We start from the raw sequence: 25,689 nt of genomic DNA, 5'->3' as shown, positions 1-25,689 counted from the left end.
TTTCTGAAGTACTGACATGAACAAAGAGTTTGACATGTGGTCTCCTTGACATTTATTTGAACTTTGTGAAATAAATGAAGTCTGTGAATAAAAGCATTATCTTATGCAAAAGTATGAACTAGGCCCCATGGTTTATCCAAATTATACTCTTGTCTGTTAGGATATTTAGTAAGAACTCACTCTAGCTTGTACTCCTCTAGGGCATATCACTTACTTTTTTTTAGCTTACTAGTCACTCTCCTTACAAAACACTTAAAGTAGTTGATTCTTTTTTGTTCTTTTGTTTAATGGAGTAAATAATGTTACAGCAGCAATTTATTCATAGATATATAAGGGAAAGTCCTCCTCAAGGAAATCTCAGTAAGGGCAAGAAACTACCAAGTATGGAGAGAAAGGGATTCTAGGTAGTCACTAAAATAGAGGTTCTCAAAAAAGATTTAGGGATCTTTTAAATCTTCCTGAGATTGGTGATCTGGTCATGTGAAAGATTTACAGAGGAAAGACTAAAGTCTGTTAAGATTTCATTGTAAGAAGTGATCAGATAGATATAGAATAGCAAAAAGCATATTCAGATAAAAGAGGAATGGTAAAGCAAATTGTATCCAGTAAGCTATCTGTATGTCAGTAAATTATTGATATTACTAATATTTGTTTCAGAAAACTGTGGGAGTGAAACTGAATTGTTAAGCAGAAGACAATAAATTCAATTCATTCACAATCCACTCATATAATTATGTCATGTCTGTGTCATTCACAGGACCTTGTATTAGGGTTATGTGAATAAACACAGTAGACATGTCCAAATACTCATAGAACCTACAATCGGAATAGCAAAGACTGGGAATGTAGGTGCAGGAATGGTATTAATCATAAAAAATGTGGAGTGAGAACATAAATCTCTGATAAAGTAATTTAAGATAGCATTTTGCAGCAATTCAAAGGTCAGAAATGATTCTTGGCTGAAATAAGTTCTCTTCTAAATTCTGTATCATGTGGTTGGGTTCCTACTGTGTAATTATTGTACATATACAATTGTTTACAGAATATGTGATACCCATGAGAGATAGAGAATTAAATTTGAATATTATAAAATTTTTTAATAATGTTGACCAAAAAATGGAGGAAGATTAGAACAAAGGCAAAAACACTATTTAGGAGACAATGCTGCTACACAATAGTCCCATTATAAGGACCAAATCCAAGTCATTGGCAGTAGTAACAAGGAGGAGTATATTGATTTGAGAAGTAGGATTAATATAACATACATATGAAGACAGCACAGATTTTATTTTTGATGTGTTTTGCTTTGTTTAAGATGAAAATAGTCAATACTCTTCAGGGTAGAAGGAAATAGACACTGCTGGAGGTTGCATAAATTGTTACATCACTTTTGGTAAAGTAATTAGTAATGTATATGAAGACTCCTCAAATTATTCATGCACATTGACATCTATTCTTCTTCTGGGATTCAATCATGAAATAACTGTAAATAAAAGAAGTATCTTGCACAAAGAAGTTCAATAAAATATTATTTATGATAGCAAAATAAATAGAAATTACTTAAATGTTCAAATTGAGTTGAGGTAAATTTTTTAAAAGTGAAATTAAAAAAAACTTTATATGGTAAATGATATAAATCAAACAGAAAATTATATGGCCTATGAGATCACTCCAATTTCATACTGAAAAATATGCTTAAGTTAAAAAGAGGTGATTTATCAAAGTTGTAAGTTTTAACTCTAAGTGGTAAAATCATTTCATATTTTTTCTTTTTAATTTATTTTCAAAATAGTTGAATATGAACATTGATTATGTTTGTAGTCAAAGAAAAATTAAATTTACCCTATTACTGTTAGGATGTGGCAACCCATTGTAAGTGATGGTGAGAAATAAAATTAATGATAAAAACTTATAAAGGACTTCTGGCTTTCTGGCTTGAAATGAATACTATGAAGAGCAATATATTTGGGGGAAAAGATGTGTATAAATTTGGGTTTTTTAAATTAAGCAGACTATAGAAAATTTAAAGAGAGTCCAGTAAACATTAAAATGTAGTCTAAGTAAGTACATATTTAAGGAACATTGACTAATATGTACATTTTATCAAAGCCATGCCCTCAGACATTACAGCTAAAGTAGTACATATAAAGAGAAAAAGGAGTGCCAAGGATGAAATTCTGGATGGTATAAACATCAATAGTCAAGTAAAGAAATTGATAGAAAAAAGGAAACTGGGTCATAGAGACAGAAAAATTAATTTACTTATTTATTCAGATGCAAATCAACTCATCAATTTGCCATTTAACATATATTTATTACCCAATTATATGTAAGGACTTGTCTAGACTCAGTAATACAAGGACACTACTGTGGAGTTGGGGGGAAGAAATATAAGCCGATTTTGCAATCTAGGTGAAGGCTGCTGAGGAAAGGCTGAAGAGAGAATAAAGGAAGTCAAAATAAGAGGACTTCAAAATGTAAAGAGATCACTGAAATGGTCAACACATAGGTAGAAATTCACTACTCTAAGTACCAGAATATGCCTACTGGCTTGCTGGAACATAAAGTCTTTGAGATACTGTCCTTTAACTGAAATGATAGGCAGGAAAGTGTGGCAGAGTATAACAGCGGAGATGAAGAAAGAATGGGAGGTAAGAAATGATAAGTTCAAGTAGAGCCTGTGGATAAAGGTTAAAAGAGAGTTGACAATGTCCAGGAAGAGAGTATATAAAGTGTTGAGAGGCAACTAAAAAACTTAACCTGGAGGATAGACTAGTTTTCAACTGAGCCTGAAGATAATGAACAAAAAATTTTGAGTTTCTGTGAGGGCAAGAATTGAGAGATTTCATACCTTTGTCTCTTTGAGCCCAGATGAATGAAAAAGAGGACCTGCAACCAAGGATGGATGCAGAAAACAATAGAAGAATTAAACATTTGAAGTAGCTGCTTTTAAGAAGGAGTAAACAATGAAATATAGCTGGAAATGTTCTTGAGTGAATGAACTCTCTATACGGAGAGAAACAAATTCATAAAAATATGGTTTTGTCCACTTATTCTCAGCAGTCTATTTTTCAGAATGCAGCAAATGCCGTATAGGAATGATTTGTGCTGGAAGGTTTTACAGATATAGAAGACTAATTGGCATCTGAAATTTCAAAGTCAAAAAAATTGTCAAGTCCTCCCTGCCTCTAACTTGCAGTTTTGGGGTGAAAATGCGATAAATGTCAAAGATCAAAAAGGACCAGCCAGGGGACTTGAGGCTTAACAGTGCAAGAGTGGGGCTGAGAGGGCACCTTTTATATTTATTGAGCAAATAAATGTTAAAAACAATAGAATTCTGTGGGAGGGAGCTTAATACACAATCATTAACTAACTGTAAACTTAATTCTCAGCAGTCCTCAGTCTTCTGGGGTGCGACATTCTCACCCCTATTGAAACAATAGCAAAGGCAATCACATCACAGAGACTGTTTTAGTCTTGATTGTTCTGTTCTTGATCACACATCAAGACTTACAGAAAAAATAATCAAGTCATATATGATTGTACATTTGATTTCTATACTTGATTTATATATTAATCCCACAAAAAATTAAAATATTTTAGTCACTTAAGTTGGTCTGTGCACAGACAAATATACCATACTAGAAGTATTAAGATGCATTCACACAATTTTTGACTTCCAGCTATTATGGAACAATTTGAAGAAAAATCCTTCTGTCAAGAAACTCTTAGAAAAGCCAGTTGATTCACAAAGCAAAACCAAACAAATATGATTGAAGGCAAATGTCACCTGAAGGTCAAGGACCCCAGAGGGAGGGAACAAGTAGACAGAGAAGTCAATATTCAGTAGGCACCTTTTCTCTCCAAGTATTTGCCAGTACTTGTTTCCAGTTGAATGGCTTGTAATCCAAGAAGCCAGTACTGAGAGAAGCTAACAGATTTGTTAATCAATGGTGCTAGAGTGAAGAAATTAGAAATTCAAGACAGGGCTATCAAGAAAGCCAGGGCAAGTATGAGTCAAGCTCCCAAGAAGGACATACTTCCGACAAGCTTCAGTTTTTTTCATGAGAATATAAAGTATTGAACTGTACAAAACAGAAAAATAGGAAGATATATAGATGTTGAAGCTCACTGCGGACATATTCTTCAGTCTTACAGTGTTAAAAGGGCAGAAACTTAAATTCATGAACCTCTAAGGAAGTGTCCAGATCAATACATTAATATCTCATTTGAAATAACTGAATAGCTTTATAGTAGGAGCCAGGATAAATGAGAAGTAAATTAAGCCTTAAAAAATATACAAGGCACAATATACACAATATCTGACATTTAGTAAAAAGGTAGATTGTGGTTAACTGAAAGTATGGACTCCAAATACTAAAGAAGCAACTAAATAAACACACACAGAGATATATATCTAATAGGCCAAAAAACAAAAAACAATGGAATAATTAAAAAATGCTCAATTGTTTACCCCGCAAAAGGAGGAACTAAGGCAAAGGAATGAAGAACAGAGAGAAAAAAAATAAAAGAAAAATGGTGGATTTAGCCTAAACAATATTATATTCATATTAGATGCCAATGTTGTAAACATATTAATTGTGAGGCTGAGATGGCCAATTTAGATGATAGAGAAAGACCCAGCTATTTTGCTGACATGAATTTAGACACATATAAGTTAACAGAAAAGGATGTGAAGGGATGTATCATCCCAATACCAGTCAAAAGAAAGACAAACTGGTTATCTTAATATTAAACAAGGTAAATTTCAGATCAAAAACTACTAAATGGAGAAAAGAGGGCCAATTCATAATGAATAAGAAATCAGTTCATCATGGTGATGGAACATTCTTGAATATATATGCACATAGTAACAAAATTTAGAAACACATGAAGCAAAAACTAATGATTTGGAAGGAAAAATAGAAAAGATCCCAATAACCCCTCTTATATGACACATGTGACAAAGTATACATTAAAAAGGAAATTAGTACTTGAAGTTAAATTAAAATAACATCTGATATAAAAAAATTATAGACTGCCAAAAAAGTTGAACATAGGGAAATTTATAGCAATACTTATTTAAAAATGAAGAACTTAAATCAATGACCTCAGTCTAATCCTAAGAATACAAAAAAAAAAGAAAAGACAATTTATCAATGTAAGAAGAAGGAAAACAGATCACTGAAAATAAAATAAAAGAAAATCTATGAAACTACAATCTGGCTCTTAAAATTAATAAAATAAAATAAACATCTGGCCCCAGATTGATCAGATAAAACAAATAACCAAGATTTGGCCTGTGAGTAGTGTCATCCCCATAGATTCTAATGTAAAGTTAACTTTTTCACAAATCAGACTCTAAGCCCACGTGGCTGTCATGGGTCAGTTCTACCAAACATTTATGGGAGAACTGATACCAATACTACTAACATTCTTCCAAGTAACCTGAAGAAAAGAAAACTCTTCCCAACTCTTTCTATTAGGCCAGAATTACAGTCATAGCAAAACCAGAAAAATACACTAAAAGAGAAAAAAATGTATATTGATCATGAACATGGGTAAAAATATTTCACTATAAAAAACCCAACAATATTCATTCTAAAAGAAAAATCATGCCAAGTTGAATTAATCCTAGGAATGAAAATTGCTTTCACATTTGATAATCAATCAATATAATTCCCCATATCAATAGGCTAAAACTGAAAAAAACACGCTTAGTACAAAAAGAAATATTTCTATCTACTGCTTTTGCTCTTAAAGATTTGTTCTTATTATTGATCTTATTTCATAAGGAATAAAAACATATTTACACAAAGATCTCAATATAAATGCTTATAGCAATTTTATCTGTAATAGTCAAATCTCAAAATGGCCCATATGGCCATCAACAGGTGAATAAATAAAAAAATATATGATATATACACACAATAATATTCAATGCAATTTAAAGTAATGATATTTTGATACATACAACATGGGTGAACCTCCAAATAAATATATTGAGCAAAAAAAGTCAGACAAAAGAACACTTATTTGATTTCATTTACATAAAAATCTACAATATTCAAATGACCTGTAGTGACAGAATTTAGATCGGTGTTTTACTAGGTTCATGATGAAAGGATGGTTTACAAAAGAATACAAAGAAAGTTTTGTGAGTGATAAAAATATTGATTCTTGGATTCTGGTAATTTTTTATAGATGTTTATAACAGTCAAAACTTATCAAATTGTACATCTTAAATATGAGCAGTTTACTGTATGTACATCATACTTCAATAAAGTGTTAAAATTGGAAAAAAACAAATACATTTTTATAAACCAAGCAATGAGAAAATGTAAACAGACACCAGTTTATTATCATCAAAAAATCTCATACCTAAGGATAAAACTATAATTCATAAATCGCTACTAAGGAAATTAGAGATCTAAATAAATGGAGGGATATATATCTGTGTGTGTGTGTGTGTGTGTGTGTGTGTGTGCAAGTGTGCACATGTGATTTTTGTGTAATCTGACAATTTGGATAGATATATAGATAAACAGATAAAGTATAACCAATGTAATCTTTAAAAATAGAAAAAATACCTAGAGGACTTATAATAAGAGGTATAAAGACCTTGTATATCAGTAAGTAAAGTTATATAAAGTTGACACAAGTAAATAATTATTGACCAATGGAATAGAATACAAAGCTTATAAAGAAATTCTCAATGCAGTGGGTAAAAGATAACTTTTTAAATAAATGGAATTGGGTCACTATTGATTAGCTTGCATTTATAGATTTTTATATAAATGAAATCTACTTTTTTTAAATAAATGAATTTTGAAACCTACCTCACCACATTAAGAAATCTTAGGTGGATTTAGATTTCATGAGAGGGAAGCATTTAGGTTTCTAGAGCATAAAAGGATAATTTTATGATTACAAATAGGTCACCAAAAACATTAACCAAAAGATTGATAACTGGGTTGCATTAAAATTAGGAGTGTTTGTCCATTAGAAATTACAAGAGAATGAAAAGCTGTACTTCAGAGTCAGTGATGATACTGGATATGTATATCTTATAAGAAAGGGGATTTATGTTCTGAAATTTAAAAAATAGTTTTTAGAATTAATGATAAAAGGATGCATAATGCAAATACATATAGGCAAAACTTGAGTCAACACTGTAGGATAAGGATACTGAAATTAAAAAAAAAATGAATGAGTTTGTGTTCATTAATTAATCATGCATCAAATTTGGAAAGCTCTATGAATAGATACTAAAACATAAAACATTTATACTCCAGAAGTCAGAAATTTCATTTTTCCATATATATCAAGGAGAAATTCATATATGTATTCACCAAAAGACATATACCAAAATGTTTCTTATAGAACTATTTGTAACAATCTCATCCTGGAAACAACTCAAATGTCTGCAAAGAGAATGGAGAAATAAGTTGTTATATATTCATTCCATAGAATGTTATAAAGTGATGGGAATAGCAATGTGTTGCTACACATGGTAATATGATGGCTTTCACAAAAATAAAATTGAGGTAAAGAAGCCAGATACTAAGATCAACATACTGTATGATTTCATTTTTTATGAAATTCAAAAACTATATAGTTTTAAAAGTCACTCTATTATTTACCATTGGAGAAGAGGTGGTGACTGGAAAGATTGTTCTGTGGTACTTGAAATATTCTATTTCCAGATCTTAGTACTGGTTGTAATGATATGTTCAATCTGGAAAAATCCACTTAATGATTTATGAACATTTCTGTTTACTGTAGTACAGTATGTGGGTAAAACTGCAATATTTTCAGAATCTCTCACCTGGCCTTAGTCCATCTCCATATCAACAGGTGATTATAAGGTGGGTGGGGAGCAAATGCACACCTGGATGAGAGGTATTTTTGGTTTCTCTGGAGCCAGGATGGGGAGAGACATAGGTAAGCAGGAGTAGACAACTGCTTGAAAGCAATAAACAAGTTTCACCCACTTTTTTTCTCCCTTTGACTGATTTGGGCTTCAAAGGTTTATTTGCCCAGGTTGGTTACAAGTTTTATAAAACATGTACGTAAAAGCTTCCACCATTATTACATTAATAAATTGCGTATCTTTTCAAGTATTACTGCTTTTTAAAAGGTTTTACCTTGAAATATATTCTGATTTGTGTTGGGCATCAAATTCCTGCACATTTCAGCAGTTTATGATCTTACTTTGTTTGAGGTTGATACACACTTATTACCTGTTATCTCTTAATTGTGAATGCAGCCCCATTCAAACCTATGTTGTATTCAAACTCTGTCAGCTCAATGTGCTGTCAGGGAAATTACTATAATTGTATTAATCCAAATTTTTAACAAAAATAAATTCTTTCCTACAATATAATGAGTTAGTTATAAGAAATACATGTCTGATCATTCAGATGACCGTATAGATATTTCCCAGGTATATTTGGTCTTCATCCACAGGTCCTGAAAACATTGCAGAGACTTAAAGGTAAAATGGGTGTCTTGTCATGTTAATGAGAGATTCTGGACCACACCCAAGGGTGGGGAATGGATGTTGAATCAGCCAATGGTCAATAATTTAATCAATCATGACTATGCAATGAAGCCCTCACAAAAACCCTGAAAAGAGTACATCACTCTTGCTTGGATCCTGCTTTTCTATAGGAATGAGCTTCCCTGCTTGGGAAACCAGAAAGTGTCCAGGTCACCAAGCCAGGTCCCAAGCTGCACAAGGATAGAAGCTCCTTTACTTAGCACCTGCCCTATGTATCTCTTCTGGCTGTTAACTGTTAAGTTGTATCCTTTATGGTATCCTTCATTAAACTGGTAAATGTGTGTGGTTTCCTGAGTTCTGTGAGCCCCTCTAGCAAATTAACTGAACCCAAGGGGGAGGTCGTGGGAACCTCCACTCTGTAGCTGATAAGTCAGAAGCACAGGGAACTGCCTGGAGCTAGCATCTGGAGGTCAGGGGTGGAGGGCAGGCTTGTAGGATGGAGCCCTTCACCTGGGGAATCTGTGCTGTCCCCGGTCAGATAGCATCATAATTGATTTGAGTTCTTGGACATGCTGCTGGTGTTCGAGAATTGCTTGGTGTTTAATGGGTGGGAAGACCCCCTCCCAGAGACACACACATACCATCACACCTTGGAATTGGGTCCTGGAACCCAAAAGGAGTTGCACAAGAAGTGCTATATACTATATACTATTACTGCCATGTATGTTATTGTTGTGTAGGAAAAAAACACATATTCTTAAAACAAAATTGTGACACACACATCTGTGAAAAATACACATACTAACCTAACTCGACAAAACAGAAGATATCCATTAATACATGTATCTATCAAGTAACATAAACAGTCTGATTGGTAATTTTATTCTATTTTCCACACAAATGCATTGGTATCATATAACCAGGCTACATAATCATTTTATTATTTTACTTAAATTTCTCTTGCTTTACCATGTGCTAATAAATGCTAAGTAGAGAGACAAAATTTTTGCATTTTTCAAACATATATCCTAAAATAAAGAGCGACTTTTGAAAATATGAAGATTGCAACTGACTCAAGGAGAGAATAAAATGTATTTTGATTCTTTTCTGTCTTCTTATAAGGTTTCTTTTAATACCAAGACTGAAAAGACAAAATTTATTTTTCATTTTGAGGTAATTTTGTTTCTGAATCAAATTCTAATATGTTCAATATGCTTGCCAAACACTTTTAAATCAACAAAGGCATATATATTAAGATGGTAACTGTTTTTCTTTTTCATTTTGGTTACAAGAGTGTTTTTGTCATAGGACATTACCCTCTGTTCCCAGCTAAGAATTGTTTTCAAGGAGAATGGGTTTTGCTCCGTTTATTTCTACCCTAGAGAAGTTTCTTATGCATATGCTTAGAAACAATTGAGAGTTCTTGCTGTTCATTCCTAGGGATTCTTTTAAGTAAACTTCTAATATCCCTTAAAGGAAGCAAGCAGAAGTGGTACAATTTATCTTTGGTGTTGCCTAGGGATCAGATTGGTTTCTACATAAAGGGATGAAATGTAGACAATGTTTTACCAATTGAAGGATGTTAATTTTTCTGGCAGTTGTGACCTTGTTGATATCATGTTCATCTCTGGATCATCTGTGTAGCTGTCATCTGATATCATACTCCTTCAAAGTTTAATAGCAAAGCTATTCCATAGTAGTCTGCTAAAAATAAAAATGTTTTTATTAAAATATTGGTATTTTATGAATTAGCAATAAAAAATGGATAAATAAAATGTATAAAACCTTACCTTTCTTTTTTACTATGGTGATAAAAACCATAAGTATGTCAAATCCATTGTTTGAAATAAGCATATGCATACCTTTAATTCTGTTGTTCACACTACAGAGAAATAAATGCTATCATGAATTTGTATTGGGTAAATTTAGGTATAGTTCCTTTATGAAAATTAATCCACAACACAGACTATATCTGCATTTAAAATCTCTGTCCTATGAATTATATTTTTTCACATCTCTTTGGAAATTCAAAATCTACTGATCTTTCAAAGTCAACATCCACATTTTTCTTATTACCGTAACTGAAAGAAGTATCTCCCTCCCCTAAAATGCCATGATACTTTACCAGTGTTTCTACCAGAGTATTTAATACACAATCATATTTTGAAACAACACTCGAAGCATATTTACTCTGTCATTTTTATAATGTATGTATCCAAAGACTAGAAATCTAATCTACAACTAAGATTCCTAAAATATTTTCACCTTTGTATTGGTTTTTGTTGCTTTTTATTTATTGAATTATAAATACAGAATGTTTTTATATTAACTATGACACACTAAATTTTTTTTTTTTGAGATATCATCTACTTGTTTCCACAGAATAATAGGATTAAAAGTATCTCAGGGCAATTCTGTATATTTTCTGTCATTTTCTGCTATTAAGAGAAAATACATTGAATCTCAAATATTCAGTTTCATATTTGATTTGAAGCTCACCCCTTCACCCAATACGAGAGGCCGCTGGTCTTCAGTGGTTTGGAATTCAAGAGGGACGTGCTCTTGCCCATCTCTCCTCAGGCCCTTCTCTCCCTCAGACCTTCCTCCTCTCGTCTCCTACTTGACTCCAAATCATGGAGACACCACACCCCGGCCAGCAGAGAGGGCAGCTGTGCCTGATCTGACAATGAGGTTTGGTGATGTTGTTAAAAGCACAGCTATGTGCCTTCAGTGGGGAAAGGAAAGAGCCCCCAGGTGTCTCTGATATTAATATCCTTTGCCAATTTGGTAATCTGTCACCAGTGGTGTTTTCTTAGGGTGGTATTTATCAAAACCGACCCAAGGCTTCCTTGAGAGGCAATCATGTGGCTTTTTGGCCTCTACCAGCAATTTCAAATCCCCAAACCTCAGATTTCAGGATCTCATAAATTTGCTGAATGTCATCCTATTTTGTCAATCACAGCACTTGAAGACTGATGGGACTTTCGTAACATGAATCAGGATACCGATCTCTTTGATGTAGGCATTTGAGAACTGAGTCACTGTGGAGTCAGCTGTAGGCTTTATAATATCCTATTCTTGCCGATGCAGGGAAAATGCTGTATCAGTAGTTTATATGCACATTACATGTTTTTATTACATGTTGTTTTACATGTCACATGAATAAGTGAAAGGTGATCATCTATGAAATACACAACACCACCCTGGCCATATCCAGATATCATGGGACTGTAATCATATATAATTCCATAGTCCACAAAATTAGAAATGTTGTGAGATGTGACAGTGAATATTTGAAATTATAAAATAAAGTACAAGCAACAAATGAAGAAATGATTATGTAAAACAAAATATGAAATCTAGGGGAAAAGATATTGACTGAAATAATTATATTTTATCTACATGATGGTTGCCTATTTTTTATCCTTCTCTTTAGATGACAATAAATCTGTAAAATAATATTCTACAGAGAGAACAGAAAGAAAATTCAATCTTTTCTTGAACATGATTGATTAATATTGTTTATTAGTATTGATGGCTTACAGAAATTTCCCTCACCTTTGCAACTTTTTATTGGTAGTGTACATTTTTAGACTTCTCAAACATAGGAAACTTCAGGGGCTTTTATTTTGTGGCCTGAAAGATGTCAAAGTATTTAAACTATCTTTGTGAAGCATCAATTCAAATAATTTTTAATTCCTGACACTTACTATTTTTCTCTTAGAGTCTTTTTCAAATTGTTTTATTATAAACATTATGTCATGACAACATAAACTGTGTCTTGCCAATGGGTTTCAGCCCTGGGCAAGTTTGTTATGGATTCAATGTGACCAAAGAGAATGACAGTAAAATGTTCTTGGGGCGAAAGGGTTATACCCAACTTCATTTCCAGGTGGCAGGTCAGTCACTAGAATCCCATTCAGTCAGAGCGAGTCTGCATGCAGCAAGCCAGTCTCTGCCTCTGGGCCCCTCTGTCTGCACAGCCATCCTTTGGGCCTCTCTGCACAGTCGTCCCACACAGCCATCCTCTGGGCCCTGTGTCCTTGGTGCTGCCACCGTTCCAGCCTTTGCTCTGCTCTCCTACAGCCTTGCAGCCCTGCCGCTGTGTTGCGCCCAGAGCACTGGGCAGAGCTCTTTATATAGAGTCAACAGCCATGTATTGCCCACAGGTGTGCAGTGAGCCAGTAAACCAGGGCCAGGTGAGAATCCTGGCCACAGGAATTCTCATTTTATCCACAAACTATATTTCCAAAAAAATTGCAAAAGTTTCTGTACCTATCAAAATTAAGTAATTCTTCAGAATGAAGCTGTTACTGATATTCCTTTATGTGCTGTTCAGAACCTGCAGACTATGCATTATTATTATACAATAGATAATAATATGATCTAGTATTATGTAATCCTTCTGCTTTTTCATTTCTAGTTTGACAATTTCCTGAATCTCATAATGCTCTTTATCTTATGTTGTAATTTTCATTATCTATGGTTTAGTAGCTATCATGACTCCATTCCATGTCTTTAAAAATTGACCATAAAATTTTTAGTTTCCCTTTAATATATGAGAGTTTTAACATTTCAAAATCATCTGAAATTTTTCTTTCAGTTTATGTTTTGGGTCTCAAATAGAGGAGTTTCTTCAATTACAGTTTATTTTGATACGATCATTATTTGGTTAAAGCAAATTAATTTAATAATGAAATGACATATAGGGGAGTAATCCAAATTCCTTTAAAAACTGCTATAATAGTGGAGAGATCTAAATTATTAGGTATTACATTTCAGATACTCAAATACTGTGTATTATATAGTTTATATATAACCACATTACATATATACTCATATGCCTTGTATATTAAAGGAATCCTTGCAAGTGAGAGGCCCTGGAGCTTAAGCTCCATTACCTTCAAAGATCTGTCCCAGACAAGAATTTTCTCACAATAGTGACACCACATTAGTCAAAATAAAGCAAAAATACGTTTGTGAAATTATGTCATATAGACTTAATATAGACCTAGACAGACATATAAATTAAGATAATTCAGGTTTGTTGTAAAATTATTCACTCACTTTTTCATTCATTTAGTTAAGAAATAGTAAATTCACAAACATCTGTGCTTTGAATAAGTGGCAAATAAGTAAACATGGTCCTTATGTGAAACAGAAAGTACACAAAAAATGGTTTATATTAACATAGGTTAAAAGTTAAGTAATTGCTGTGAAAGTAAAAACAGGTTAGAGAAAATGATGTGTTATTAGGGAAGGGTATTAGGCAAATTTAGATGGCATATGTGGAGATTGCTGCTGGGGTAATATGATATTTAAACTCATCAAATAAATAGTAGTAACTAGTAAGAACTATGCAATATATGATATTTCTTTATTTTGTGATGACTAAAATAATATATTTGGTGTATAACTTTTGTAATGGCAGAAATAAAACATCAGTGGACCCTCTTCTCACCAAAACCACTATTTCACCATAAAAAATCATGAAATGAAAATGTTTAAGGCTTGTGGAAAATTTCCTAAGGGAATGCAGTAAATGGAGAAACACTCATTCAATCTACAAAACCTCAGTGAGGACGGCAAGAGCACCTGTGGTCTGTGAGGTGTGGCCGGCTCCCACCCACACCCCCAGCTCTGCATTAGGGAAGCTTTCCCCAGGGGCTCTCCTTTGGGTAACTGCGGCTGGGACCATGGGGTCTCTCTCACCTCTTAGCATCCTTTCTGGTACTGTGATTTCAACCTGAGAAGGACAGGTTCTGACATTCTGACAGCCCCCACCCAGCAGCATGTAGTAGAAGCTGTACTACACGCAGATACAGCTGTAAGAATGGGGTCTCTGATGCCCCATCCTGCCCTCAGTTACTGGGCAGAAGCCAACTGAGACTGCGGGGACTCCGATCACCCCAGCTCCCAGCTTGCTGGTAGGGCAGATATTTCCACAAAAGGAGGGAAAAGCCAAGAGGACTAGGAATTACCAGACTCCCCCACCCCAGTGCAACTCAGTGTTTATCACTCTAAAAATACAGGGGTTTTGCCAGGGTGAAGGCAAGCCGTAAAGACAAAGAGTTTTGCAGCTCTGTCTGAAGTGACTGACATGTTTAGGAACAAAGCTTGGAGGGCCCATGCCTAAAGGCATAGAAAATGATGGAGATCTTCGGGAGAACAATTAGGAGGCAGCTTGTAGCTCTCTAATACAAGCATAGGGATGCTTGGGAAAAGGGATAGTCAAGAATAGCCCTCCTGTGATCACAGTCAACTGGAGTTAGAAAGACTGTGCACAAGCATTAGGCTGCACCCACTCAGAAGCAATCAGAACAGGACATGTTGTAGATTGAAAAGCATTCCCCAAGCTGCACCCAGACTAATCCACACAGGGCAGGAGTCTACTAGCCCAAGGGGCTTAAACAGCACCTCTGAACAAACACCAGCTGAAAATGAGCCAGGCTGGCCCAGAAGCAACTCCCAGGAAACCGGGCTTAAAAATGATATCATACTCATTCCCATCAGTCTGAGGATTGCACATTCTCCATGGCTGCACATTCTCATGAGCAATGTTGTGAGAGAACATTTAAACTACTAATCTCAGGCCTAGTGTGGGACCAAAACTGAACTCACTAAACCGTGATAGCAACCTTCAAACTATGCACACATCTGAACATTTAACTCTTGCTTTGAAGTGAAAAATTTATCTGGCTAAAGTGTTTAAATGCAACCTTTGGTCAGTAAATGTCTTATGACAACCCAGAGGTGAGACTTTGGTAGTTAAGGTGAAAGGTAAAAACAGAGAGAAATGTCTGAGCACATACTCCAGAGACTGCACACTGCATAAGAAATATACTTTGTGGAGCAAGCTGAGCTAAGTCCTTTAAACAAACAAAATCACCAAGAAAATAGTGATAGCAACAATCTGTTGGCAATGGAGTATGGCAAGAGGGGAGGTCATTTCCAGAATTGTTATGTTGTATTATTAAAACGTCAAGTCTCGTAAAACCAGAAATTAGGAGACATTAAAACAAACAAATAACAACAACACAAAAAACAAACGTGTGATCCACACACAGGAACAAACAAAGAGTCAATAAAAACTGACTTTGAAGGAGCCCAAGGGTGAACTTAGAATACAAATATTTCACACTAGCTATTTTAAATATGTTCAAAGAACCAAAGGAAACATTTAAAAATGCAAAGGAAGATATGGAACAATGTCACATTAAATAGAGAAAATCATTAAAGATATTGCAGTAAAAGAAAGGAACCAAATGGAAATTCTGTAGTTAAAAAGTACAAGAAATGAAATGAAACATTCACCAAAGTGTCTCAACAGTAGATTTTAGCTGGTAAGAGAAAGAATTAGAGAACTTGAAGATAGGTCAATAGAGACTGCAATCTGAAAAATAGCAGAAGAAAAATGAGCACAGCCTTAGAGATATATGAAAGACCATTAATTCCAACATAATAGTAATAGGAATATTAAAACGAGATGAGAGGGAAACTGACAGAAAATAATACAAAAATAAATATTGTCAATGGTTGAAGGCTTTCCATAATTTGAAGAAAAACATTAATCTGTGTATTCAGAAAATTCAGTATATTTCAGGAAGGGTAAATGGAAAGAGATTAAACCCAGACACGTATCGGTCAAAGTGTTGAAAGTCAAAGTTAAAGAGAAAGTCTTATAAGCAGTGATAGAAAAATCAATACATACTTACTAGATAAAGCCAGTAATACTAATTACTACTTAGAAAATAATAGAGAAGTGGACAAAAATGTTAGGCCTCACTGCCTGTGGTATTCTTAAATAAATAGATGGGTGAGTATGTATCTACAGCATTGGTGGTTTGACTCACATCGAACATAGGAAGGAATAAAATCCCACAATCTCATAAAAGAAAATCTATGCTCCCAGTTCTGCAAATAAATGCCATAGGATAGAAGGGATACATTTAAACCCTTTGAGCTAAATATTTAATTCATATTCTACTTTATATGCTAATAGAACATTATTGTTTGTATTAATTTAGATAAAACTGATGAAATAGTTGATATTTACCAGCATGATATTGATATGGAAATTTAGCTAATAGTGAAGTAAAATAATAAACCCTAGGCAGTTTCCACTTAATAGCATGAATTTAATGTAAAATGTAATTGTTTCAATAACAGGAAATAATTAAAATGGATAAAATCTCTTTGTCGTGGTTTACATTTATACTTTTCATCAATTTACTAGTGAACTTCAGAATTTCATTGGAGAGAAGTGCATAATAATCGATGAGTAAAATGTCTTTAGAAAAAGCAAACAGAATAATTATTAATATGTAAAAAGACCATTAAGTACAGGATTTATTACACAGAAGCCCTGGGAAATTATATAGGTCAAATGGTCCAGGAAAAAGCAAGATATATGAATACATGAGATTTAATCATTATAATCTCAAAGCTAACAATATAAAATGGCCTGTAGTTTCCTTGCGTAAATAATTACATAAACTATAATTGAACTCCATTTAAGTGTAATAGTTTCACTCAAACCTTACCTTGAGAAACATTAACATGTCTTCTCTAATTATATCACACAGGATATCTGATTCAAAAGAAAATCTCATAATAGTGAGCAAGAATTTGGCCCTTTTGTCTCGCCTACATAGTTTTCATACATGTCCAAGTATCAGTTATCATCAGTTATTACAGGTGAAAAACAAAGCACAGTGAATAATATAACCATTATGCAATGACAAACCAGCTATGTTTTGCCATATTTGTTCCACTTTTGTAATGATTTTTAAAGAAACTAAGAATTAACTGTACAAAATTAAGTCATTAAATAAATCAAAGCCCTCCTTAATCCCTATTTTCTCTTTCCTTCCTCAGATAAGAATCTATTATTGATGTTTTTCCAAATATATCTACATAAGTTTCCCACATATAAATGCATCAATTAATACAGAACATTTTTGCTTATTTTTAACTTTCATCTAACTATTCGATTTATCATTCCACAATTAAAAAAATATGTAGATGTTATTGAAACTCTGTTTTATTCAATTTAACCATTGTATATTGATTCATTCCATGATTATACCACACTTCTGCCTCTATTCAGCATTTAGGTATTTAGATTGCATATACAGGGGGAGAAGTAACATTAACCTAACTAAAAAGGGGTTTACTTTTCCCAAATAATGTTTATCCATAGGGAGTTAGTTGTTTGTTTGTATTGAATCCACAGTTCATACATGAGTACTGATAGAGCTCAAAGATGTTGAACTAGTATTAGCATTGTGGGTGCTGAGAGGGCCTGTGGCAATTAATTGACAGTGTCAGGAATGGAGTCACACTGCTTTTACCAAATAAGGTTTAAGTATTTAATTGAGATAGGGGAGCTTTGTACTATGTGTGGGGTAATGGCCTGTTCTATACCCTTCTAGTGAGCTCCTTTGTGAGTATTTGTATGTTCTGAACTCACATTCAAATGATGATCTCATGTTCAGATCATTAGGGTGATATCATACCTATGGTCCTGGAGAAAGTAGGATGTGATTAAGATCTTGTCTATAAATGCTGTATGTGAGGTCACTGAGACACCCCACAGCATATAGGCAAGGATATATTGTTTCACTTTGGACTGAAAGCAAAATGCAACTACATTAGTTATTTCTGCTGCCATAACAAATTAATTCATCATTCCATCTGTAACTTTAATCTAACCTAACCATGTAATATAACAACATATTGACAGGTTCTGGGGATTAGAGTATGCATTCTCTGATATTTAACAATCCTGTACTCTAAAAATTATATACATGCATTTTACTTTTTACTATTATATGCAACTTGCTTCTATCCATTTATGAACTTGTCAAAAGTTTGTCTGTTTTGTTAGTGTTGTTGAAGAAATTGTTTTTATATCTACTCATTGATCTATTTGATATCTGTGCTAAGACTAACTCAGAGAAGGTTTTTGCCCTCTTGTGTTTTATAATTTTGGATATTGAGCTCATTATTTTGGATCACAGTCTGACAAAAATTTTCTTGTCAGCCCTCTGGAATAACAGTTTTTTTTTTCTTGCTAGCCAGTTCTTTTCATCTTCCTTATTGTCTGTCAGTGCTAATCCTTTATTTTTCTCTCCAGCTCCTTGCTGAGTATGAAGCCTCTCATGGATACTGAATAAACATATATACCTCCATTCTAACCTCCTACTTCTCATATTCAAACTCTCAATTCTTGTCCCCAATGAGGTATCAAAACTTAAGCTTCTAGGTTCCTAAAATTAATAACCTATGCCATGAAATATTTAGGGAAGTTAGAGGGTTTTTTTTTCCACTTTATTTTTAACCCCTGGAAACTTCCCTTAGTTTTTTTGAAAATTATCTAGTTATTTAATGAGATTTTCTGAAGCATTCATAAATGTTAATGGTAATAGAGTTCTCAGATCATGTAATCTCTCTTAGAGGCTTTTCTTCTAAATTTATGATTCCTTTTTTTTGGTATTTAAAGAGTTCGAAATAGAAAAAAGAACATTATAACCAATAGCTGACAGTGAAAGGATGATTTATCTATTTACTACATATATATTATACACTTTACTGCACTTTGCATACTTTAATCCTCACTGCTCTGTAAAAATACTAATATTACTCTTTAGTTTTTCTCAGATAAGAAACCTGTGGCTATTGGCATTAATTGGAAATTCTAATTTAAGTTGGCCTGATTCCATCCATTCAATCATTCATGCATGCATTCACCCATTCACCCATTTGTTTAACAATTTGTGCACAGCATAGGGGGAGAGATGGATATGAAACAGAAGTAGCTGAAACATAATTGCCCCACTATCGTTGTAAGAACAACTATGGAAACACATTATAATTAACAGCGAAAGCTTACAGCCCTCTACACCATCAAAGGAGACGTCCCCAAGGAAGTAATGTTTAAACACAAACATGAAATTTGTATCAGCATATACCATGTTAAGGTAATATGTATGTATATGGTATATGAGTGTGTGTATATGCATTTATGTATGCATGCATGCATGTGTGTGTGAGAGAGAGAGAAAGAAAGATATGGGTAAGGAAAATGTGAGGGTGCAGACTTTGACATGTAAAAGCATATTTAAGCTGCACCATGAAAAGGCACTGATCCATTTAAAAAAGCATAGAAAGATTATATGGGGGCATATGTTATATGAAAATGAAGAATACAGCTGGAGCCAAAGCATTTTGGACCTCATAGGTCATGTTAAAAGCATTAGAAATATATTAAGTGCTTTTATTGTAGTGAATGTAAGGGGAAGGATGATATGCTTTAAATTTTTATTGGCCATGCTAATCCAGAATTTTCTGTTTTAATAGTCACATGAGATAAGCATTATTAAATATTGCGGACTTCAACACTGGGGAGTTGGAATTCCATACATCTTCAAAAATTAGAGTCATATACTACCTAAGTAAGGCAAATGTGAGAAAGACATTACAACATGAATAAGTTAATGCTTTCAAACAAAATAGTTTAGAAAGAAGAGGTGTAAAAATTAGTGAGAAAATTTTGACCAGTTATATTGAGAGTTCAGGAAACATGTAAGAATTAAGTAGTTTAAATATCAATTGAGGGCTAGTTAGGTAATTTTTTCTTTTTCATTATTACAGGGAGTGCTTCAATAAACACTCTCATATTAGTCTCCTTGTACACATGTGTGAGAGTTTCTCTAGGGTCGACACTTAGAAATGAAATTTAAAGGTCACAGAGTACATGCATTTTGACTTTCTGGTATAATTAAATTCTCTCCAAAATAATTTAACCGATATATACTCCAATCATCAATGAACTCTCATTTTCCCAACTTCAAGGACATGGTCTTAAGCATTCAGTCAAGAAACATCAAAGGAGTTACAGGTGTATAGTCACAATGACAGCAAATTAGACACATGCTAGTTACAGAATCTCCTAGTGTGAAATCAAGGCAGGTAAGATATTTCTATTCCCTTACTTCTCTTTCACCATGATACAAGAACATTGTAAAATGTAGCTGTTATCTACTAGAAGAGGGAGAAATTAAATTCATGGAAATGGAAATGAAGTTTCTCAAGGTATCCCCACACCTTCCCAATTAAGGATCCAGACTTGAATTAGCCCAAGTTGGAACAAAACTGATGTTTTAGGTATTCCAAGTTTTATAAACAGTCATGTATATGACACTTAATCTGTGTTGGCCCTGTTCTAAGCAAATTACAAATACTGGAACAGAACCTTAGGATGTGGATGCTATTGTTCTTCTAATTTTATGATGAGAAAACTGAAGCATAAACATGAAAGATTTTTGCTAAGTCACAGCAATGACACTGAGATTTCAGCACAGGCAAACTGTCTGGAGAACAAACCCATTGTCTAAAATCATCTCGTATTGCTACCTTCTAGGACTAAAGACTAATTGGTATTACCAAAGTGAAACTGTTTTGTAAGCAGATAAAACTATATAGTTTAATATTTCTAAGAGCTGTTAGAATATAGCTCATGTTTTGTTCAGGGGCAGAGAAAGGAGTGTGGAAATTTATAGGTATTGAAAGGGCCCAGGTATTTGCTTTATGGAAACACACTATTTAGTTCTGCACTTTGAATACAACAGTTAAATATTTTCTTCAGATCAAATTTGGGCTACTCAGTATGCTCCAGGTTTGAGAATTATTTTATAGCACTTTGAACTAAAGTTTTTTGTGCCAGAATTAAGGCCTGTCCGGAAATACTAGAGATACACTGGTGAGTACTGGAGCTGAGATGGCAGCATATACAATTAGAGAAAGGACAGCTTTGACTTTATCAAAGAAGTTACTTCAGTTAGATGTCTGCAGGAAGAAATCTCTGAGGAAATTATAAGGGAGCATCCTGTGAGAATCAATTAGAACATTCCTCAAACCCTTAAACTACCAATGACAGATGAAGACAATATTAGTCAAGCAGATATTTCCTGATCTGTACTGCTCTTCTCTACAGGAACTAAGGTAGCTCACTTGGGAGTGGGTGGGGCAAAACCGAAAGAAGGAAATCAAACAAACCAAGTACTCCCTATTCCTTCTCTGAAAGCTTTGTAGCTTCAACCATTACCAAGTTGGGAGAGAGAAGTTGTTTTTATACATGAAGCTTGAAATCTTTATAATTAGAATGAAGTAGAAATTTTATTCCCAGAATAGGAACTATTATATTATGTGACTGAAGTTTACTAAAAAGTAATGGAACTATTCTATATAAGGAACCATGAAAAACTACATGCATAGAATGATTTTGAATGGACATTGGGAAAAAATTAGTGAGGTTTTCTATTTGCATCCTATAGAACTGTGCTCTTTCAATATGATAGCTATATTATATGCAGATGGATGGATGGATGGATAGATGAAAAGATAGGTGAAAAGACAATTTTATTTTCTGAAACAAAATATGTAGCAATTTTTTAAATGGGTAACTTAATTTAAAAAATCATTGACTAAAAGTGGTTATACACTAGACCATGAAACAAAACTTAGTTAATTTTCATAAAAAGTAGAAAGAGTAAGAGCCAGTTCCTAATCTCAAAGTAGTAAAAAGGATACTAAACATAAAATAGGAAGAAAAACCTAATTCTTATGAACTTCAATAAAAAATAAATTTCAATCTTTAAAACAAGTATTATGTTTAAAAAAACCCAGCATTACATTATTACAAAAATTACAAAATTTCAATATGTCTACATGACAAATACCATGAAAAAACTCATTTGTAAGAACAGAAAGTAAAGCCATGCTCTGATTATTTTTCAAAGCAATTCTATATAAAGTAAGCAAAGTGTTTTAAATACCAATTTAGTAAAAGTGTACCAAAAGAGTAAAATAAAATGATAAAAGTAATAAAGAGGAAATTAGAAATTAATAAATAAATAAAATGTAAAGAATAAGATTACAGACTTTTTTAACTTTACACAGGAAATATAAAAGATGAAATGAATTCATTTAAAACTTAAGATAAAGAAACTAGATCTACTTATGACATGTATGATTATAAATATACATAATTCTTAAAAAATTATCAGCATAATTTGTAAAAACACAGTCTGCAAGATTTTGTTTATTTCTGGAAGAAAGAATAAAGTATAAGATACATTTATAATATAATATTAAAAAGGCAAAATTCAGTATTTGTTCACTAAGTTGTGGTGTATGGAATGTTGATTATATGATTTTATGTACTTTATATATAACTTAATTAAAATACATATTTCCTCATAAAATATAAAACAATGATATCCAAAGAAACCAAATAAATTAAATAGGCATACTACCTGCCTTTGAAATGTAAATTGATAAGTCATAGCTCTTCATGAGCAAACACTACACACATACCTAAACACACATCTGCTAAAATAGCTAAAACCAAGGGAAAAAGCACAGGCACTTAAGTAAAGTCTATCAAAATTCCAAGAATATGATATGATCTAACTTGTTCAAGGGCATCATGGAGTTAGGAAATCTTTCATTATCACTATGTTCTCCATTATAACATTCTTACAGAATAGAGAAAGCACACAAAAGAACTATACAATTCTCATGCATGAGTGTTGATTTAAAAAAAAAATAGATATTAAAATGATCTGTTCAATGAAATAAAGCAATGAAGTGATTGGTATGGATATGAAAAGATATGCTCTGCAAGTTACTTATAATGCACACATATATGTTTATATGTGTGTATACATATTTCTGAATATGTATATATGCTTATTAACACAAACTTGCCTTGAAATAAAGAAGGAAGACCAGGAAGAAAATGGGAATTTCATTGTAAACTCTGATGTATTGTTCTGTTTTGTGCATATGTATTTTTCCCTCCGTTAATACATTATTAGTCAATTTTTAAAATGTGAAATATGTACAATTCCAATGAGAAGCTATGGATTGCTAAGAATCAAAGTGACAAGAAAACTGGCTGAATCAATCAAGGGAAAACTATAAGTATCTTTCTTAGGGTAATATAAGTGGGGTTAAATTCAAAGGGTCTTTTGACCACAGTTAATTTACATGAGTGCCAACAAATGAACATCTCTGGATTTTTTTTTCTTGATTTGGTTCTAAGAAAAATATGTGAGCAATGATTTCCACCATCTGGAAACTACCATCTGCTGAGGGAAGGGAGTGGACACACTGGTGTTATATTGGTTTAACAAAACACTATTTCAAAAATACTAAAAAGCTAGCAAAGACATGGAGGAAAAGTTCAGAGAACTGCTACCCTTCACACTAAGAAAAGGCAGTAATTCTCATCAGGATAATCTGTAAAGCTATGACCTAACTTTTCAAATAACAATTGGAAGTAAGGTTCATTTTGGCAGAAAGTTGAGTCAATTTTCTGAAAGTTTTATTTTGCAAATAACTGGTACATTTAAAGGATGCTATAGTGCTTATTTAAAGAATTTTATTTAAAATAATATTTTATGAAAATTTATTTTCATCAACTAAATCATGAAATTTCCACTTTTATCAATTCATTTTACCTTTTATTTGTTTTTAGAATAGATTCACATAATTTTTCTGTTTTAAATTGGGAGAAAAAATATATGAAAGTGAATGGATAATGATGGAGAAGTTAACCAGCTTTTTCCTCTGATTAAAATACAAGTAAATTTGGTATACACCATTTCTACAAATTAGGACATTCCAACAATATTCTACTTTAGTACTTGGGAACCTGCAGGAAAATTGTCTTCTAGCAAGTTAAAAGAGTTTTTAAAAGAAATTGATATTTATAATTTGATTATTACCTACTGAGAATATGTGATGATTTTCTATTTTTTTCATATTCTAAACTCTAGAAAACTTGAGACAATTTAAGCTACACCATAGAATTTAATAATACACAAGTGCAATGGGGAAAAAGTAAAATTTTTCTTTGAAAAGGATTATAAAATGATGGTCTAGTTGTATTTTTTAAAAGGTTTACACGTCTTTCTTTAGGCTACATATTTCTTGGTCTTCTATAAAAGGAGTAAAAAAAATCTTTCAATAAGAGCAATGACTTGAGAGCAATAGCATTCCAATTTTTTGTTTTAAAACAGAGAACTTATTAAATAGTATCTCTACTGAAACTCCAGTACATAAAATTTTATAAAAGTTGATCAAGCCTGGCCTCTATTGCAATTTGTTCAGGTCTCTAAGGACATCATTTTTAAAACTAATGTAATTGTCAAAGTGGGGAGAATCAGGTGGCTGAAATTTGCTTTTTAATTTTAAAGTTCACTTATTATCTTTATTTCTGATTTCATTCACTTTGCCAGCCACAGAGATGTGATTTCCAACCCAATCCCTTCAAAACATCTCTTCTGAAGAGTGTCATTTGTGACTACCTTAGGGGCCACTTCCTGAACACTGTTCTCTTCTCTTTTTATCTTTTACATTTATGATATCTGAAAATAATTTTTATGCAAGATTGTAAAATCTTTTATTCCTGCTTCATTTAAACAACAAGCATTTGATTTATGCTTCTTTGTCAACTTTGGTTAGTTTTACTTTTCTTTCTCAACTCTTCAAACAACCCACATTCATAGTTACCCCCATGACCCTTTTGCTCTCATTCTACACACTCAAGGGATATTTTCAATCCTATGTCTATGTTTATAACCACCTGCATTCTGATGACTATATGCTTTTGCAGCCTAAGAGAGGTCTCAACATGGATGTATCAATGGCAATTCCAATTCAACTGAATTTTTTATTTACTCCTCAAAGTTTATTCTCCCACATATTTTATTTACTGTCATTAGAAAGTACATCTGCCAATTTGTGTAAATGTATTTTCCATTAACCTATGAATTTGTTTTGTGGGTTTTTCTGTATTAGTGTCTTATTTTAAAATAAAAAAATGTCAATTTAAGAAATGATGAGGAAAACCCCCCGGTCCTGCATTTGACTAGGAAATATAAGAATGAACTCATGAAATATACTTTTTTAAATAAGAATAACTACTCTACTGAAAAGTCCTAATAACCCAGTAACAATGACATTCTCTAGTGTCTCACTTATTGTACCCAAATACCAGTTTCTTTTAAAAGAAGTCAGGAGTCCTAGTAGAGATGACTACCTGTATTGGGAAAGAGTACTTAGAGATGAATCTGAAGGATGACTATAAATAAGACAAAAAAAAGGGATAAAAACTA

This window comes from Manis javanica, chromosome 9, assembly GCF_040802235.1.
Source record: "Manis javanica isolate MJ-LG chromosome 9, MJ_LKY, whole genome shotgun sequence".
In the NCBI taxonomy this organism is placed as follows: Eukaryota; Metazoa; Chordata; class Mammalia; order Pholidota; family Manidae; genus Manis; species Manis javanica.
The sequence above is the reverse complement of the archived record's forward strand: the minus strand, read 5'-3'. Positions refer to the sequence as shown.